Genomic DNA, 21,463 nt, shown 5'->3' on the forward strand with positions numbered 1-21,463 from the left:
TGCTAGATGATAACTGAACCCAGACATTATTTTCAGCCTATCTTCTCTTTATCCCAGTGAAAGGACTTCAGTACTCCCTTAATTTATTTGTTTTATTTAGCAGAATTATCATATTTTATTCTTTATTCTCTCTCACAGCTTTTCTTGCTTTTTATGGGGCAAGAGGTGGGGCAGAGAGAGTTTCTGAGACCTTAACATGAGCCTGAAATGTTGAATGACTACATAGAATGCAACCACGATAAAAGAAATATCTGGTGTTCATTTGTCAGGATTGAAATAAGGCCCTCTAAAACATCATGCATGTAGTTGGGACTGGCTTATACAAAGCACAAAGTTTCAACCCATACATCAAATATAGCAGTGAAACTTTTCTCTCCAGGATGATGAATTTCACATGTTTTAGCAAAATTAATGCATGCCCCTTGCTATTGTGCCTTGAGATACCGTGACAGGTAGTGAGGACCTAAGCTATGACCTTGGGTACCAGAACTGAGCTCTAGGGAAATACTTCAGGCTGGCAGTGAATAATTGGCTGTTTAGCTGGGAGCAACTAAGTAGTGATCATATAAGCTCAGCCACTCTTTTAAGCCTGACTGTGCTTTTTGCTTTGGTATCTATACCTGACCCAGAGGAGAAAATGCTGTGTACTGACAGGGTCTGGTGTGCCAACCATCAGCCAGGTGATGCTCAGGGTGGGACTGGACAGTCCCTGCCTGGGCAAAGCCAGATGCTGCTCCCACAGAGCAGGGGGGAGAGAGCAGGGATCCCCTGCACCTTCCTTATTGCACCTGGGTCATGGGAAGGCATGATGGGTGGTGGTAAAGAAGACAAGAGCTGGATAGACAAAGGCTGGAAAAGGTTGCTGAACTGGGAGACAGAGGGAAGGGAAAGACTTTCCTCCCCCTGCTGTGGGACCTTCTCTCTCTGCCTGACCAAGCTGCTTCCAGTTCACTAATGATGAAGACACCATGGATCCAGTCTCTGGGTGTTTTATTTGCTTCACTAAAATGTTATTAACTTTATGCTTCTTAGGGATTCTCTTTAAAAATTGATGATCCACTTAGCTGCTAAAATTGGCTTTTATCCATTTTTCTTGCTGGAGTAGGGAGCCAGAAACTGACCTGGCAACATGAAAACTTTGTGATGTCAAGGGTCTTTTTATATGAAAAACTTCTACAGGATCCAGTGTGGAGAACATAACTCTGGCTTTTTAGAATGATTAGTAAGAAAACTCAGGAACAAACCCCTTCATTCATTGGCAGTAGATGCAAAGAAGGTTTGTAATAATTAGCTCAGGTACCTTCAGAAACCTCTAGTTGTGTTTGGTGTTTTTTCCTATGTATTTTAGTGTCACCATCTAGAATATATTTGCATAAATAGGTACTTAGCTCTTCCATGCCTCATGTCCCTTTGCAGGGGCTGCTGGCAGACACAATATATGGATACACTTGGCTCAACCAGCCAATTACTTTGCCACTTATCTTCATGTCACTGCCCAGCTTTGTTATTGCAGCCTTCAATGCCACTTCTGTCTTCATCAACACTGTCTCATTCATGCTGTTTGCTTTGATGACTTTGCTGGGCAACCTCTTTCGTGTTCTTGTCTCCTTGTGAGAGAGGCTTTTTCTTCTTCAGTTTGCCTGTCTGGCTCACACACCCCTGTGAATCAAAGGGAAGGTGTTAACCTTGCACAGAGGAGCTGTGCTGGAGGATGAATGCCAGTGCTCTGCATGCTCTGGCTCCCCTGGAAGGCAAACGGAGCAGGACTGAGCATGGCACATCATGAAACATTTCATCCAGGACCTCTGGCTGAGATGCTCGAATCAAAACATGTGATTTTCTTAAATCATTGTGTCACTTGCTGGCTGTGAAAACCCATTTTACAGTAGTGATTCTACATTTTACAGTGGTGATTCTGCATAGCAAGAGCATGTGTTCATGTCTCAGAGCTTTTACTGGGTCCTGAACACATGTTCAAGTCTCTACTGAATCGGTTCCATGAATACCTCATATAAAATGCAGGACACTTTTGTGGGATCCCATCACAAGTACTTCATTCACATTTTGACATTGTATCAGTGATGGGTGTTTCATATAATGAAAAAGAATTCCAGACTGGTAATGAGGTGATTGGTTGACTGCTTTGGTCCCCATGTGTTTAGTGTTGTGTTACTGACATGAGCAAAAGCATGGCATGAGGAAATAATAGATTTTGTATGTAAGGTAATTGTCCTCTGTGCTGTGGTACCAGGAAATCCTCAGTTCTGTCTGTTTTCCCTGACAAGAAAACCTTTCCTTTGACACCTTTAACATTTGAGTCAATTTATGAGGTGACATCTGGAACCCTGTGCTTTTTGACAAGATGTTCTTCAATTTTGTCTTGGAAACACCATCTAAAATGCAAGTGTCCCTTCCAAATTGAACTTCCAAGATCCCAAAATCATTATGGGAAACTCCTGAGGAAAGGTTTTCTTTTAGAGATTGATACATTGAAAATACTGAGAGTGCAATTGTCCCTGTGGTGTCTTGGGGTAGAGTTAGAGGTACTGAGGGTGAGGAGTCCCAGATGTGTTCATTATATGATGTTTGACCAGTGTTAGTGAGCTGGATCCTGTTAGCACTGTTAGCCAGTGCCTTCTGCTTCAGCTGAAAGAGAAAAACTGGTTTATGCAGCTGTGCTGAGCTCTCTGTCCATCTGTGACCCACTTAGCTCTTGCTACTGCCTAGTGGAGGGAAGCAGTGACAACGTCTCTGTAATGACACCTGGACCAGAGCTGATCCTGCGTGAAAACAACCAGCCACTGACCCCAGAACCTCCAGGGTCAGGAAGGAAGAGAGGGGTTTTTAGGCCCCTGCAAGGCACCACCAAATTCCATGAAGTGCAGTGAGTAGCTCTCATTTACTAGCCCTAGTTCATATGTTGGTGTTGTAGTTTGGGATTATTATGTAAATTCTCTCCCCTGCCTCTAACTGCCCATGCCAGCAGTTAACAAAAAGAAGTAGTTAACTACTGATCACTTGGGTGGGGGCAGGTTTGTCTCTTGTTTTTGGTGACATTATTCCATTCTTAGCTCAGCAGAACGGGGGAGAGGTGGCTGCCACTGCCTGTCCCAGGACTGCTTCTGGCAGCTCGTGTTTATTCTGCTTCTTGGACAAGGAACACAGGGGGAAGAGACAGAGTTCATCTGAGAGCTCAGCACTCGTCTGTCTCGCTGGAGAGGGACTGGAAACTCAGTCCACAGCCAGCTGGGCTGTGACACTGACACTGCCTAAGTATAACTTTCCTCCCGGGGAAAAACCTGCTGGGATTTTTTTTGTTGTTGTTGGTTTTTTCCTTTCTCTTGTGTTGGGGAAGCGGTTTGCACTAGCCTGTTTATATATATATATATATCAGTTAAGAAGAGTTATCCTTCTTGTATTAAAATTCCTTTTCTTAAATCTGATAAAGAGTGGCGTGATTATTGTGGAGGAGCCCCCCTCCCCTGCTTGTGGGTAAACATTTTGGTTTTTCCCCTCAAACCAAAACAGTTACTGGCAGAATTGAGCAGGTTGTTGTTTGCAGGGCTGCAGTTTCCATAAAAATAACTGGGATATATTTTGAATGTGAGTGCCATCAGTGATGTCCCTGTCCGAAGCAGTGTGTCACAGCAGGAGGGGATGGCATTAGCACAGGTCCCTACCTGGGAGGTTAACAGTAAAAACTGTGTCATGGGGAGTTTAACACCAAGCAAGGTGGCAGGAAAAATACATGAGAGTTGGCCAGTCCAGCATTCACCAGTCTGCAGCAAACACACAACACACAAACACAGCCTTAGGAAGCAGAGAATTACTTTTGACCCAGCAGATCAGAACCGAGTAAGAGAGGGGGACAGCAGTGGTCCTGTCTGGACTGCCATTATTAGTGGGGACTTTATGAGTGCTGAGGAAGTGGAGGGGTTTGTCTGGCTCTTTGGCAAGTGTGCTCAGGTCCTGATCCAGCAGAGGATCAAGCATGCACTGAGTGTTTTAGCATTGAAGTTCAGGTGTTTGGAAGCATGATGCTGAGGTATTCTGCTGGTTCTGTGCCTTAATAACAAGAGGTGAAGGTAATAAAAGCCCTCTCCCATCTCCTCAGTGAAGATCATTGCCCAAATCCTGAAGAATCAGTTTTAAGGAGGTATTTTAAGCTGATGTTTTGCCTAGGTCAGATTCATCAGTTCCTGAGCTGAGGATGCTTCTAGTAGAGTCTCCACATGTTTTGGTAAAGTGTGTGTGGGCTGTGGGGGCCTCTGAGAAGAGTCAATTTTCAATATAAAAGGTGCTCTATCAAACATCAGAAGAGAAAATGGAAAATGCAGCTCCACAGCCGGTGGTCTAAATATTGGCACATGATCCTCTGCAGCAGTTTTAGATTTTGAAAAGCAGCTTTTCCAGCACGTGTTTAGAATTGGAATAATTTACAATGTGACGAAAAAACAAATTACAGATTTTCAGTGTAAGCATGAAGGACCAGGCAACTCCTGTTTCCATCTACTGCTTCCTGTGCCAGGTTTTCAACCTCTGAGGAGCAGAGCAGGGCCCAGGAGAAGGTCTCTTCTGGGACAGGAATGCACAAAAGCTAAAGGACACTTAGTAATGTGAGCTGAAATCTGATACACTTTGGAGCCTGAAGTCCTGCATAGCTGGGGTCTGGTCATCTCCTCCTGAGCCTGGATGAGGAGCAGTAACCTGGGCTGGTTGTTTATCCTCAGCACCATGTCAGTGGTGGCCAATTATGGGGCATGTGTGTTCACCTGTCATTCTGTGCAAATCCAGCAAGAACAGCCTCTTTGCCAGAGATGGGAGTTCCTGGGGTTATCACATGTGGTAATTGAAATACATTATAGAAACTGCTGAGAAGGTGGTGGTTTAAAGATCAGCAGCCTGTGTGGGCTGTGGCTCTCAGTGCACAGCCTTGCCTTGGAAAGCTGCACAAGAGCTGGAGGGCTTTCAATTGCCTTGAGGAATGAACATCTTAAATTTGAGAACCAGATTTCCTCCAAATGCAAGTGGACAAAACTCAGTTGGTAACAGTGAGCTTGCCTCTGAGGATTTTACATTGTTCAGCTCCTTAGAGAAAATATCAGCTTGCTGAGCAAATACAGTCCCCTTTGCTTTGCCATCTCTGCATTGGTGTCTGCACAAATTCTCTTTGTTGCTGCTGGTCTTGGGGGTTTTGCTGGGGGTTTTTGTGCTATTTTGATTTGTTGTGGGGTCTTTTTTTGATTTCTTGTTTGTTGGTTTTTTGGCAGGTTTGTGTTGGGGATTTTTTTGGGGGAGGGTTTGGTTTGGTTTGGTTTGGTTGCTTCATTTTCTTGTGGTTCTTTTCCTTTTGCATGAATTGGGTCACTTTCCAATCTCCTTCCATTAGAGCACGGTAACTAAATCCAATGTGACAGTTCCCCAACTGTTCCAATGTTTTCAAGAGGGAGGTGTGAGGCAGCAACGGAAGGCTCTGCCCTTGAAGTAATTTAATCTCTTGGAAAACACAGTCTCGGGTCCTTCCAGGCACTTCATTGACTGACTTTTCAGCAAAATGCTGAAAACCTATTTAGACTGTGTTTTGATGGGTAAAACAGATCTGGGAGACAATTCATAAGCAAAGGGGAAGGTGGGCAGGGAAATGTGAGCTACACACGGAGTTAGTGTGGAAATGTCCATCCTCTCAGGCTGACCTGCACTTTCTCAGGCTGCTGCTCTGGGCAGGAAGGAAGGAAACAGCCCCTGTCTGGTGCTTCTGTCCTCACCTGATGCCCTGTGGTGAAGTGGGACCAGTGTGAGCCACAGAAATCCCTTTGCTGTGGCAGGAGGAGACAAACTGGGCAGTGTGGGCTCCAGGGGAGCAGAACTCCAGCACTGTCAATGGTGGGGAGGAGGCTTGGAGGGCAGGGCAGAGGGTGAGCTCTGTGCTGCCCATGGCACTGCTGCAGTCCCAGGTCCCTGAACTGCTGCTGTGCACACAGGGCCTGGGGAGCAGCATCACCCCTTGGCAGAGCTCCCTCCAGCCCCTCCTCCGAGGGAGCTACCTCTAGAAAAGGAGGTTCTGCAGCCTGGAGAAGAGGAAGCTCAGGGGAGACCTCAGCACTCTCTACAACTACCTGAAGGGATGTTGTACCCAGGTGGGGATTGGTCTCTTCTCCCAGGCAACCAAGAGTAGGACAAGAGGGCACAGGCTTAAGGCCTGCCAGAGGAGGTTTAGGTTGGATATTAGAAAGAAATTCTTTAGCGAGAGAGTGGTCAGACATTGGAATGGGCTGCCCAGAGAGGGGGTGGATTCTCTGACCCTGGAGGTTTTTAAGATGAGACTGGACGTGGCACCGAGTGCCATGATCTGGTAATCACAGTGGGGTTGGATCAAGGGTTGGACTTGATGATCTCAGAGGTCTCTTCCAACCCAGCTGATTCTGTGATTCTATGAAATCCCAGGGTTTGCTAGTTGGTCCTGCACAAATGCAATCCCATTAAGATAACAAATTTTGTTAACATCATGCCAAACTCCTCACAAAAATAGCTACAATCTTTTGGAGTTTTTTGGAATGGCTACATTTTCTTTTCACCTCTCATGAAACCAAATCCATGACCTATGTTCTGAGACCTACACCATATAGTGAATTCTGATCAGACAACCCCATCATTGCAGTGCATTCCACTGCAAACACACGTGCTCAGAAAAATAATTGCTGTAGGCTTAATACTTGTGGTTTAGGTGTGTATTTTCTTGCAAAATTGTTATAATTAAAAGCACAAATATGAGAGGTCCAGGAATGTAGAACTGGCATCCCTCTGTATGTTATGTGAGGCCTGTGTGTGGTAAAGGATTCATGTAAAGTCTGCACCACAAGGCAATAAGCATTGCAGAAAAGAGGACTTAAAAGTTATATCTGAAAACCAAAAGGAAGAACAAACTCGAGGATTCAGGATGGATCCAAGGACCCCATTCCAGTAGGGCAGTGCAGATTTCTTCTGGAGACCTCCAGCTCTGCAAAGGCCCATATCCCCTTGATGTTTCTGACTCCCCACTATTTCAAAGGAAATGCATTCTGAATGTAGCTGCAGTTGTTCAGTTGTACTTGCAGGCAGAAGTGACCTTTTAGATGAGTGTAAAATTAGTACCAGCTTGTAATTATTAAAGTATATTTGTTGAAGTAAATGTCTTCTCTTACCTCTCTCTGAGTAATGTCATTTCCCCCTACAATTCCAGTTGGAATCACTGTACTTGGATCTACGTCCCACCCAGCTGAAGTCCAGCCCAGCCAAAAGGAGCTCATTACCTTCCCTATACCCTTTGTCTTTCCCAATCACTGAGGAAAACATAATTATTTGATGTATTTCTCAGAGCTGTTTCTCAGACTTGGCTTCACATTTGACTTGCCTCTTTCCTGTGTTTTTATGGCCCTTCTCTGTAGAGTCTTTACCCATGATATGTCTGTGATAATGACAGCCACAGGGCTAAACTTTAACCCTGGGACCTGAGTCTGCTGCTGTAATATTCTTTTTTCTGTCTCAATGATTTGGATTGTTCTGTCTGCAATGACTTAGTGTAACAATTCTGAGTCATCTGCACAGACTTGCTTGTTGTAACTTTATCTTGCTGAGCATAAGCGACTTGTATTCACTCTCAAGACCATTCTTACCTACAAACTGTTGGCCTTTTATCATCTGGCACTCAGTACAGTAAGTTCTGGAATAATCTTGTAACCATGGGCTGGACTCTGCTTCTCTTTTCCACGTGCAACAGTGAATTACTCCTGGGTAGCCTCTTTGGTTTCACTGGGCATCCTGGAGAGACTGCACACAATCCCTTCTGAGTAAGGCCGGGAAAATCTGCTCTGAATTACTATCATTATATAACAAAGAATCTCCAGATGAACTCATTGGATGGATGTCAAACTCGATATCCTTTGAAAGAGTGAAGTTACAAGAACAGATGTGTCCCTGTGTCAGCAGGTGTCACAAATGCAGTGAAGAGATGCCTGGGCCTGGGCCCTGATGCTGCAACATCCATCAGCTCATGCTCTGTAAGAACTGGGCTAAGAAAACTGTGGATAATTAGCATAATTGAATAAACTCATCTCCAATCAGAACTATAATACTGCACCATCAGCTAGTTTAGAAAGCTTTCAGAGACTGTTATGGGTAGATTTAAAAGTGCCTCGCTGAGCCAATAAACTGATTTATTACCCTTTGATCTTTCTGTGCCCAGGGCTACCCTCTTTGCAGTTAATAGTAGTCATTTTTGGTAATGATGAAACTGCTTTAAAATGAGCATTGATGGAGACTTATTTAAATAGCATGATATAAACTAAAAATAGCTCTTGTAGCCACAGAGAGCCATGCAGTCATTGAGAGATGATTGGATTTAACAGTTTCACTGAACCAAACAGCTCCTTTCAAGTTCAAGATTTAGACTTCCCCAGAACAGCAGTTGAAGTTCATTGCCATGATGAAGAATAGTAAATCTCTGGTTGTTTATTTGTGTAGTGGGTCAAGGTCTGTTCCTGTCTGCAATATGCTTTATCAGACACTTAGCACTAACTACTTTGGAGGAGATATTAACTAAAACTTGGGGATTGCTAAAGTTAATTTTTAAAATGTTGTAGGGTTTATGTTGACTCTGATGTAAAACAAAATCATAGAATCATAGAATCAATTGGGTTGGAAAAGACCTCCAAGATCATCGAGTCCAACCCTTGGTCCAACTCCAGTCCCTTTACCAGATCATGGCACTCAGTGCCACATCCAATCTGTGTTTAAAAATCTCTAGGGATGGTGAATCCACCCCCTCTCTGGGCAGCCCATTCCAATCCCTGAGCACTCTCTCTGTAAAGAATTTTTTTCTGATATCCAACTTCAATTTCCCCTGGCAGAGCTTGAGCCCATCGTGCCCCCTGGTCCTATTGCTGAGTGCCTGGGAGAAGAGACCAACCCCCACCTGGCCAGAACTTCCCTTCAGGCAGTTCCAGACAGTGCTGAGGTCACCTCTGAGCCTCCTCTTCTCCAGACTGAACACCCCCAGCTCCCTCAGCCTCTTCCCACAGCACTTGTGCTCCGTTCCCTTCTCCAGCCTTGTTGCTCTTCTCTGGACTTGCTCCAGCCCCTCAATATCCTTTCTGAACTGAGGGGCCCAGAACTGAACACAACACTCAAGGTGTGGCCTCCCCAACACAGAGTACAGGGGAAGGATCATTTCCCTGGTCCTGCTGGCCACGCTATTTTTGATCCAGGACAGGATCCCCTTGGCCTTCTTGGCCACCTGGGCACACTGTTGGCTCCTGTTGAGCTTCCTGTCAATTAGTACCCCAAGGTCCCTCTGCCTGGCTGCTCTCCAGCCACTCTGTGCCCAGCCTGGAGCGCTGCAGGGGGTTGTTGTGGCCAAAGGCAGGACCCAGCACTTGGTGGGTGTATTGAACATACACCTTGAACTCTGGAAGTGGCATAAATAAGTCACTGGCTGCTTTTCTTTACGCTCCCATTTCCAATTGCATTAGGAGTGCATTCATATAAGAGTACCTGTCTAAGCTTTTTGGAAAATATTCTTTGAGTATGAATGTGATGTGAATTTAATGAAAAAGGGAGCAAATAGCTGAATTTTCATACTGTTCCAGATAGAACAATGCATTTTCTTAACTGCTTGTGTGACAGTGAAATCACTGAACCACAGAACAGGTAAGGTGGATCATCTGGTCCAACCTCCCTGCTCAAGCACAGTGTCTCCAGTGAGGGAGATCAATCAGTCTCATAGATAAAGTTTCATTATTCTAACTTGCATTGTTCTGTGTATTAGGGAGAAGTGGTGAGGAGGTGCTGTATATGAAAGTGTATGTGTAATAAAGACATTAATTTGGGGTTTTGTCAGATGAAGTTCTTAAATATCAGTACAGTGACATTCTGGTAGGAGTTAATCTTCACAGAACTGATCCAAGTGGTAGAGAAATATTAATTTCCTAAAGCAATAGATCATATCAGCATCAACAGCGAAGGGCTGTGTTTCTGCCACTCTCCTCACACAGAGCTTTATGCCATGGGGGTTTCTCTACAAATGAGAAGTGCAGAAGTATCTTCTTTATTTTCTATTCTTGTCTGACCCAGAGGCTTTTTCTGTCACTGTGCTTTCATGTGAGGATGGGGATACAACAAGGAGTTTTAAATTTCATGTCCTTTTCTTTTTCCTCACTAAATCCAACCCTGGCATCTCACTTAGAGTGTGAGTTTGTCTCCTGCTATTGCTGTAACCAGGCACCGTGGTGAGACACAGCTGGCAGAACCCCCACCAGTTTATAGCAATGAGGTAAAGCTACTGCATTGAGTCCTCCTGCAGGTCTGTGGCCTTGCTACCACTTCTCTTATTTTTTTAATGTTTTTCTCTATCCTGTTTATTTGGTAAAGATATAAAAGGGGATGTGGAACAACCAGATGCTGTGACCCTGCTACTGCCTGTTCCTGGGGGACCATGGTGACCATGCATAGTCCGGTTAAGGTTCATGAGCTTTCCTTCCCAGCTCCAAACTTCAACCAACCCTACAGGGCAGAGCTGGCTCCAGGGGGGATTGGAAGAATACACCAGAATTTACTGGAGCCTACATTTCACAGGGTAAACAAGCTGCAAACAATATCAAAATAATGTTTTGTCTCCAATTCTTTACACTTACTGGAATTTGCAGGAAAATGACACACAGGCAGGATTCGATTTCTTAATTTGTCACACCTTTAAATTCTATCAGTTTTATGTAAATTTAATATTCAGATAGATACTAATAAAACATTAGATTCCTACAGTACCCTTCTTTTAAGTTGAAGGCTAAGGGATGTGATTTTTCTTCATATTCTTCTGATAAAATTCCAAATATCAATTATTTCTTTCTGTCCCACAAGTGAAACAATTAGACTGGGGGAGATGCCAAGAACTCAAAAACTGTTCCACTGTGTTGGCTCTTACGCCTGGTGGCTTTGTGAAGGAAATGTCTGCAACACTCCCATCATTTTTCTACACCTGCACACAGTGCTACCCTAATATTCTCATCCACTTCACCATTCCATGGTGTCTAGAAATCACAGAGAGTCACTCGAGCACAGCCACTCCAAAGCAAGCAGTGGTATCATGAGCAAATGACCTTCCCTTTTCTCTTGCCGTCTGTGCCCAAGGCCAGGAGATGAAAGGTTTTAATCTATTCTGAAAGCAGAGTGCTGATGTGCTGCTGCTGGGCTGCCACAAGCAGCAGTAAACAGGCTCCTACATGTAACAGGATGGTCGTGCACTCAATTAGTGCTCTTTGAGCTGCCCTTACACAATATTTACATTCCACTTTGGACACAGTCAGAGTCTGGAGACTGTGGTGTAGATCCCTTTTCCTATTTACTGGCGGGTTTATTGTGAAGAGCAAAGGTCTGTGCCAAAAAAGCCTAAATTTTACATACCCTGCAAGGTACTGAGGGCTTTGAGTCCTTGTCTCAGGTAGCATCCCACTGGTCCAGTTTCAGTCAGAGTCCCACACAGGTAGGCAGCTGTCAGTGTGTCCTTTCAGTGTGTCACTCACCCCTCCTTTTTCACTGCCATTGTGAGGCTGTTTTTATTTCACATGGTGGCCACCATCTCTTCTTGCCAGATGCGATTGTTGTCACAGCATCCACAGGAAGCATTTGGGAGCCCACTGCACACACTGGTTCCCTCATCAGGATCATACAGTATACTCAAATACTTCCCCAATTTGTGCCTGGCCTTTCCCAGGGCTGGGGACTCCCTCTGGAATGGCTGAACCGGTGATGGGAGTCATTTCAGAGGCCTGAGGAAATGGCTTAAGCCAGTACTACATTCTGTCTGTGGGGTTTCTTCCTCCCCAGAGTGCCTGTGCTGTGGCACACACATAGAGTCAGTGTCACACCCCTCCTGCATGTGAACGCGGCACCACCAAGCCTTCAGAACTGTCACATAAAACAGAATTTGAAACCTTTAGCCAGAAGCAAACTGTGCTGTCACAGTCTAAAAACCAGGGAAAGTGCATTGGAGATTGTTGTGAAAGTATATTCTGTCTAATCACAGCTACAGGCAGTGTCTTTCTGAAGCAAGAAATAAATCATCAGAATGAAGGTCTGATTTAACAGCACAAAGTCAGAAGGAGTTATCTGCTGTTTACCTTCAAAGGGAAGGTGAATCTTATTTTTTGTGTCTGTAACTGTTCTAATGAGGTGTTTTTTAATTAAGTCCATGATGCTTAGCCCATTTCCCAAAGGCAAATATTGTTTCTAGAACTGGACTGTCTCAAAATGACAAGCAGCAAGGTATTGTTCTTCTGCAGACAGGTTTGGTGGTGTCGCTTGAGAAGACCAGCAAACTTTCCCCATGCACAACAGTGGGCAAAAATTATTGTAGCTGGTGCCCCAGTCTGTGCCTTGTGTGGAGAGCAGCATTCCATTGTGACTGAAACAGGGTGCTGCTACCCAGTCGTCAGTGCCCTCCACTGACCCAGGCTCCTGCTCCTCAGTTTCTGACTTGGCAGGTACAGCTCCCACATGTGGCACTGGAAGCAAAGGTATTTGGCATTGCATTAGGCACCCTGTCTCCTGTGCCACACCTGTGCCACAGTCTACTGAAACCTGTAGTGTGTCAAGTCCTCACCAGACAGTGAGTTCAGATTCCTGGAGCCCAACAGGCTCCTGACACACTTCAATTGCCTTTATGTTATTCACTCCTCCTCCTGTTTTAGATCACAGACAGCCCCCTCAGTAATCTTGTTTCTGGTATTGGAACGCCTCTTTGTCCAAGGAAGCAGCTTCCATGACTGAACTCTCTCTTAGTTGGTTAATCTAAGTATTTTCATTACTATTACTCTGGCAGTAGATCACAGAATTTCAGAAACAACCCCAAAAAAACATTAGAGAGACCCTATTCAAAGCAGTGGCATTATGAGCAGAACCCCTCCTGTTCCAGAAAGGAAGATGCATTCAGTTTAGTGGCTTTCTGTCATAGCTCATTAAGCAAACTCAAAATTAATCAATACACTACAATTTCTTCCTTTCCAGCTGTGCTACTCTGAAGTTGTGCCTCTGACATATGGGCTCCATTTCTCTTCAGAGATCCTGCTTCAGCTTGTGGCCCTCCTTCTAGCAGACATTGACCAGCCCGGGCCCAGATACGGACACAGACTCGTTTGTACCGAGGAAATATCATTCACTATTATTTATGAACGGAAAAATCTACACAAAACTCCATCTCCAACATATGGCATAATGGGGGCTTTAATCTTGGGAGGGCCTTTTTAAGGCAATGCTAGAAAACAGCACAGAGTTAAAAAGGATGAGCGTTGTCTGTGGCCTTTTATGATTTAGGTCTGGCTGTTTGCATGGAACTATCGCATTTTTTTTTGGTTATAGACCATTGCTTTTAAAATGTGCATGTAATGACATTTCTTCTTTTGTAAACTGTCTGCCCAGTCACAAAAACTCTAAATGACATAAAAAACAATGCCCTTTCCCCCCCCCTTTTTTTCTCTTCTAAAGGGAGAATCTCTTGTATGGGCTGGAAGGCCAGAGCCATCTGACAGGCTGGTGGCAGAGATTGAGTTCACACGAGGGGAGTGCCCTTTATTTGGTGACCCACAGTAATTAATAGTACAAAGGAAGTGTTTAACTTTTTGCTCTAAAGATTTGTGGTTTCGGATTGCTGTTTAGGTTTCTGACATGGAAAGATGTTGCTTTTCTTTTATTATATTAAAATAAAATTTTAAATGTCCCTGCAACTTAACTGTGGCCTCTTTTTCTGTCACCTCTTCTGAAAAGTAAAAAGATTCCATCAGCACAATCAAGTTTAAAGTTTAGCAATTCCCCTTATATAGTGCACCTATATAATAAATTTCCTATTTGTCAGCTTTTATAAAAACACCCTCCTGAAAATCAGCTGTTGTATTTCACCCAGGCTTACTTTGAGGGCTGATACCTCGGAATTAAATCGTGCCATGTTTTTCCTGTTCCCATTATGGGTGGAAGATGCTGCCATGTGGGATGCAGATGGAGCTGGCGCGGCGAGCGGAGCGCGCTCTGCGCTGGGGGAGCCGCGGGAGGAGCTGCGGGAGGAGCTGCGGGAGGAGCCGCTCCCTCCGCGGGACACGCTGCCCGCACCTCGGAAAGGCTTCAGAGGCGTTTGGGGAGGGGCAGAATAGATTTCTTAGAATCTCAGCTTTTTAATGGCCTCTTCTGAGGGACAGGCTCTTGGGAAAAATGAGACAAAGTGGAGAAAGTGGCTTATTTGTACTAATGGGTTGCATTAGCACGGTCTGCTGTGCCCAAGGGGCTGAAGCCCCTGGTATAGGATAGCGCTGTGTACCGGCCAGAATCTCTGTTCTTCCACGATGTGTTATGCAAAGATTTCATGGAATTGTGACCCTGTATCTCGGCCAGAATTTCTGTTCTTCCACGATGTGTTGTACAAAGATCTCGTGGTTCCTAAATTCTGAATTTAGAAGCCTAAACACGTCTTTTGTGGGAAGTTTTGTTCATATTTTCCAAATTTGATTGCCTTCAGCTTTTCATCCAAGCATGTTGTGAAGCTCCTCAGTAAAAGTACTGCGATTCATAGGAGTGCTGAGTACCCTCTCTTTTGACTGACATTAGTAGGAGTTCAAATTATTATTAATTCTGAAGACTGAGGTTCTTTTATTTAGGTGCCTCATGATACAGTTTGCTCCAAATTTCATCATCCAACTTTGAAAACTCTGGCCATAATCACTTAGGTCCCTAGAGATGACCCCTCTAATCTTAATTGTCGAGGAAGTGGCTTGAGTTATCTTGATGCTTTCCAGATAATGTTTAGACAAAGAATGTCTGCATTATTCCTTTTCAGCCTGAAATGTGCAGATCTAGTACTGGGGAGGAAGCCTGGAAAACAATGACCTCGTTGTCAGGGACTCTGGTTTCTGTTGGGAACGGTCACTTGGGCTGTTCAGTTAATAAGCCCCAGAAACCTTCTGAATTAGAAAGAGCAAAGGATGTTAGTTTAGAAGGTCAGAGGGTTAACAATGGAAGGAGCAGTTGTACTCAAGGTCACTTTCTGAGCAAGTTTAGCAGGACAAAACAAAGCTGGGAGAAGGATTGATAGGAGTTAGAACATCTACAGTTTACATATTTCCAGACCTCATCTTCTCATAGTGTAAATTGTCATATCTTCCCTGGAACTCATTCAGTTAGAGGTGTTTATATTGGTAAGAACTAACCCAAATGCTTAGACTGATTATTGCTTTGAAACAGGCTGATGAAAAGCCTTTCAAAAACATTTGGAATTTTAAATTGAATTAACAGATGAGATCCCTATTTCCTGGTTCTAATTTTTGTGGAATGCTAAATACTGTGTTTTGTTAGGAAAGGGAAAATGAGGTTTCTTCATCTTCTTTTTGTCTGTCAGATGTAGTGGAAAGCTTTTGAATTTAGCACACACACAAAGGTCAGGACACCAGAGTAAAACCTATGATTGTGCAAACAGCGTGGCCTCTATAGCTGCAGGACATGGCCCTGCTGGGAGATCAGTCCAGACCTAAATGAGAGTATGTTCCTTTGAATTCACTCATTCTTCTTCTGGACATTTGGAAAAAACACCATGGTCCTCTGTCCCAGGAGATGAAGATCCTTTAAGAATCTCCAATGGCCATGCTTGGTCCATCTGCCCGAGGAAGTCAATCTTAATAGACCTGTGCTGTCTTCAGAGAGCTGGCACAGTTTGATTCCTTTTCTATTGACAGCTGTAGCTTTATTAATGCCTTTTGTTCAAGCAAATGAGAACTGCTGAGTTCCTGAAAGGCTCTGTGAAAATCCCTGGTTTCCAGAGTCGTGGTAACCCCTTCATGAAAAAGAAACCAACTCTTCTGCATTAGTGATTGTGGGGAGTGTTTCCAGCTTAACAACCAAACTGCAGCAATGTCACAGCCTGAGGCAGCAAAGCAAGGCTGTGACACACAGAGCACCACTCCTGCTTTTCTGGCATTGCTCAGTTTGCTGTAGTGACCACATGGGGAAATACCAGCCATAGCTCAACAGAAGGGCTGGGCTTTACAAGCTGCTTTATCAACTACTCTATCCCTTGCCTGACTGAAGAGCACATTTGGAGACATCTGATAAATACATCAGATGAGGTGTTTCCTTAAAAGCCTCTGATAGGGGAGTAGGAACTTTGTTCCTGACCCTTAGACATACCTATGAAAGGCTCTGGCTTGGAGCTGGCTGGGTTTTATTTCCTAGAGATTTACGTAGATCAGTGTGTCCCAACATCAGGAGCCCAGAAGCTCCTGCCTCAGATCCTCTGCCCTGCTGGCCTGGGCCTTGCCTTGGCCTGAACAAGTGCCAGTGACCTGGCTGCTTAAAGAGGTGCTCATTGTCTTGTCTGAAATGAAGGTATTGGGTTGAAGGGAGGTCTCACCAAAATAAGTCCAATCAATCTGAATATACAGTTCTATTTATCTTCCTTCAGCTAAAGGAGAGGAAAGCTGGGCAAAGAGAAAAGGAGGCTATTATATCTTATTTGCTAGTGTGTCAAAAATCTGTTGGGATTCTCCAGGATCTTGTTCATTGGGAGAGCCATCCTTGACTCCCAGTTCCACAAAAATCCATTAAAACCCCCGTAATGCTCTTCACAGAGAATGGCTTTGCCCCCAGGCCATGGATTCTGAAATCAATAAATCCTTGTTTTAGTTTTTATTTCTGAAGTACATTGTTTTACCCAACAAAACAGAAAGCTCTGTTTAATCATGTGAATAGGTTTTTTTCTTCTTGTTCATGCAATATTGTGTTTTAAACTTGGCAGATTGTTGATGTTGCTTCTAAACTGTTACTTTCTGTCATGTTGCTTTATCTGAACGAACTCTTTTTCAGCTGCCAAGCCACATGCAGAATGTGACTTTGGGGAGACAGGAACTGTGCAAGGCAGCTAGTGGTGGCTGGGCAGCTTGGGCAGAAGGTGATGTCACTTATGTTCCCAACACTCTCAGTCAGGTCCAATTTGTTGTGTTACAAATGCTCAAACGTACATTAAAAGGTACAGCCACTAAAAATCAGTGTTGGATGTTGGTTACAGGATGACTCTCCTGCACAACTATTTAGCAGTTTGTAAATGGTTTTCCAAAGCAGTGTTCTAAACTAATGTTACAGACAGAACACCACTCTGAGACTGAGTGGTCTTGATTTTCTCCCTACTGATATTTGTAGTTTTACTCTGGGACTGGCCCAGGAAAACACCCCCAGGAGCACCTCTGAGGCAGTTGCTGGTGATTGTGTCACTGCATTGCCACTGCACACTGTGGGTTGGCATCAAACTGCCCAGCAGCCTGCAGAGGGAATGGCCAAGTGAAAAGACAGGCAAGCTCCCTTTGTTTGCAGTCAGAGCAGCAAATTTTACCTCAGTTAGAAAAACAATTCTCAATTTTATTGTATTCTTGTAGCAGATAAAAAATAGAAAGAGCAGGTGGCCAGTTGAGAGCCTGATTCTGGAAGACAACACAGATCAATCAGTTCTCCATGAAAGGGAATATTTTGGGCAAGGAATTAAAATGATAATGTTTATTTTTCTTAATGAACATAAGACTGGCTACCACTTTACAGTCTGTATCTAACAATGCAAGAATCATTTACTTCCATGTTAGTTAAGTCTCAAAAACCAAAAGGACAACTCGGCACTGGAAATCCCTCTTGCATTTTAGTTTGAGGAATAGTGGATATTCTTTCAGCTTAATGAGGGGCAGCAGAAGACACAAGGCAACAGTGCAGAAATGCTGTTATGTTGCATAGATTTGTATTACATTTCACCCACTGTCAGGCTGGAGGCCCATTATAAGTTAATTTGGCAGGTAAATTTACGATGGCAATTTGCCTTCCAGTTGTATAATTTATTCACGTCAGGAATAATTTATTGCATTCTGCCTTAAACCAATCTTTTTGTTTCACCTAGGGTACCACCTTAGCAAATACAATCCATTGTTTGCACTGAGCCTTGTGTGACTTCCCAGTGGTCAGTCAGTAACCTCGGGGGGATAGTTCTGGTCACATTACTGGTCACTTATTTCTAGGAATGATGGAGTGCCCTGGTCCCATCTGTACATATATTACTTTCTTTTGTCTTAGAGGCACTGTTGGAAAGATTAATTAGGTCCATCTGCAGAGAAGGATCAGCCTTAGGGGATTCAGGTAACTAGAAAAAGTGCTGAGGGGCATGTTTTGAAAATCAAACTGTTTTCCATAACATTAATGGAAAAATTACATACAGAAGGAGCTTGAAAGAAAAGTAAAACTGCCATTTAGTCTGGGTTATTTCAGCATGACCTGATAAACATCTCCCATTGCTGCTGTGGTAGGATAAGGGTCTGTGAGAGGGCTCAGGCAAAGTCCACGGGCAGCATTCTCAGCTAATATAAGTCAGTACAGCTTTGTGATCTTCACTGTGCAACGGCAGAGGTTTGAGTCGTGTCTGCCACAAGGATGCAGCTTTTGTCCTTCATTTGAGTGATCCCAGATATGCAGGAAACTGAGCCTAACTCACATTCTGTCTTTTTTTTATTATTATTATAACAGTGCTATATTCCTTATGGGTCTTACACTACAGCTCTGTTTTCCTTTCCTTTAAGTTTCTGTCCATATTTTCTTCCTTACCTTTTCCTTTGAACAGTTCAGCATAAAAATTAATCCAATAGTTTTGAGCTGATATGATCACAGCTTGTAAAACAGAAACTCAGCTCTTACTGACTTCTATATAACTATTATATGCATAATTAATTGGTGTAACTAGTGCATAAACCACGTGAAATTTGCTGCCATTTAAGTCACATCCCACTCGGTTGCCTTCCCAGCCTAAGTGGGGCTTTGTATTCCACAATGCCATGGGATTACAATCCACAATGTTTTCATGAAACACCAAATGGAAAACCAAAAAGATTATTTTTCTCACTGAGATTTGGCTGGTTTAAGGGACTGGAATATTAGAGCTGTTTTGCTTTTCAACTTTTGTTGGGGTGAAGTGAGATTCCTTTTGAGTTTGGAGTTCAGCTCCTGCTGACTTTTAAATTAATTAGCAAAGCCAGAGAAACATGAGGGATTTTTTTTTTTTTGAGAAAGAGAGGGAAAACATAAATTATTTAAAAGAAAAAAGAAGCATATGGAAAGAACACCAAAAATATGCAGCTCAAAGGGAAAGGGGAGGAATGACTGTTGATGATCTGTTCAACTCCTGTGTGTACACGAAGAACTGCTGGTGAGAGGGAAGACAGTGGGGCCAGCAGTGGGGCCAGCAGTGGGGCCAGCAGTGGCCCCTCGGTCTCACAGAGGGATGACTCCTCCTGGGGCTGAACTGGAGGCCCAGTTCTGAATAGCTGCTAATTCTGCAGGGTGCAGTGCTGGAAGGGAACTCCCTCCCTGTGTAAATGGGTGTGAATGTGTCCACACTGCCAGAGCGAGCCAGTTAGACACCCCGGGGTGTAACTGTGCCTTTTGTTTCAGCAGCTGAGCTGCAGAGGTGCAATGGTACCTCATGTCTGTAGATAAGAGTGTAATGTAAATTAAAATGTCATTTGATTCGATGTGTTTCAGATGAAGAGCTCAATGTGCTGCCACTGAAAAACAGAGACTTTTCTGACTTGGAGGCACTTCTGCCTTCCAGCCCAATGCACCTTGTAGGTGAATAGTATTCTGAAGGCTCCCTCCTGGTCTGCTTGAAGTAGGTCCATGGCCACAGTCCAACCCCTGGAACGTGAGTCCTACATTGGAGAAACCCTCTCTCAGATGACATCTGCCAAATAGTTCTTGTTTGGATCAGTGGTGCAGCAAACAGAAGAGTTGAGGAACTTAAATGGCCCTTTAAAGAATAAATTGTTCCTCCTTAAAATCTTCTGGGCCAATGTATTTCTCAGGTAGAGACAGGTGTAGGTGTTCCTGTCTGTTTGTGCTGCACAGACTCTCACAGGTGGGTAAGGACCTTGTTCTGCAGGGATGAGCCACATCCCTGGGCTCCAGTGTCCATGCTCTGCAGGATCCTGTCCATGCTCTGCAGGATTCTGGCAGCAAGGCTGGGCCCTGGGGGCACATTTTCAGTTGTGCAGTGGGAAGTTGAGAGTGAGGGACCGAGCAGGGTTTTTCTTCAGTGTTTCATAGCAAAACACAGACTTGCTATAGGTTTGGTGGGCCTGCAGCCTTACGTTTGAAAGCCTTAAACCTCCCTGAAAAGGGAAATGATTTGTTAGCCTTTTTTTTCCACAAGTGTTTTTCTTTGAGGCAATTGGGAATTGTTAAAGTATTTCAAATGGGGACTTAATTTATTGTCATTTACTAAAAAACTGGAAAATGCTTCATGCTCTGGATTTGGTTTTGGTTTTGGTTTGTCTTGTTGTTCTGTTTGGTTTCTTTTTAGAGAAACCCTGTTATTGAAAACAGATATTCCTAACTTAAATTTTCATTTCCTGGAGAAAAAAACCCAACAGATTTTCCATCCAAATATTTCAGTTAAAGAACCATGCCAGGTCTCCAGGGTGTCCTTCTGAAAAGGCAGAAATAAAAATCAGTAAAACAAGAGTGACAATCTACAGACAAATATTTGGTTCTGCTCTCTGTTTCTCACTCAGGTAAAATTCTTCCTGGGATAAAAAATGAGAGCAAATTTCAGCACAGAGGAACTGGAGAATCTTGCCTAACTTATGGCTAAAGTAACTCCCAGATCTGTTACTTTTCCAGGAGTAAACAGATTTTATACATAGCTCAAGTAACCTGCGTGTTCATTTTAAAGAGTGAGTCCAACAAGTGAAGAGGGTTGTGAATATACCAGGAAGGTGGCTCAGCAAAGGTTTTCCTTTAATTAAAATATATCTGGGCTTTGTTCTGAGTGGGAAATCACAGACCTCTGAATGTTTTGAGCATTTCCTTATGCACAACAGCAGCAAAAAAACTCCACATGCCCTAACCTGTCAAATCGTGTTCCCTCAATCATGTGGGTAAATCAGCTGCAGTAGGGAAGTTTAATGTAGCATCTTTGACCTAAAACTGTGGGATTCAAAGCAAGGACAATGGCAACGGTCATGGAAAGTCTGAGAGGCACAGAGCAGCCCTCTGTAACACTCTGGTGTCATTTAACTGTGAAATAGCTTGATGTGTTTCTCCATGAAACTTGTGATTGCCATGGGCACTGCTCTTTCTGGTGCCGTAGGAATGACTTCCAGCTCCACACCTGTACCCACCGAGTGCCCAAAGCAGCCCAGGGCAGGGAGGGAGTGTGTGGCTGTGCCTGGGGAACGATCCAGGCACGGCGTGGCTCTTTGTCCTTCACCCTTCTGGAAGGGGCAGCTCCCTACCCTTAGGCAGGCTGTGCTCCTGGCACCCCTCTGGCCCCTGGCTGTCCCGTGGCTGCCCCAGGGGCAGTGCTGGGGCAGCGCTGGGCAGGCTGTGCTCCTGGCACCCCTGTGGCCCCTGATTGTCCCGTGGCTGCCCCAGG

Source organism: Pithys albifrons, chromosome 13 (assembly GCF_047495875.1).
Source record: "Pithys albifrons albifrons isolate INPA30051 chromosome 13, PitAlb_v1, whole genome shotgun sequence".
Classification (NCBI taxonomy): Eukaryota; Metazoa; Chordata; class Aves; order Passeriformes; family Thamnophilidae; genus Pithys; species Pithys albifrons.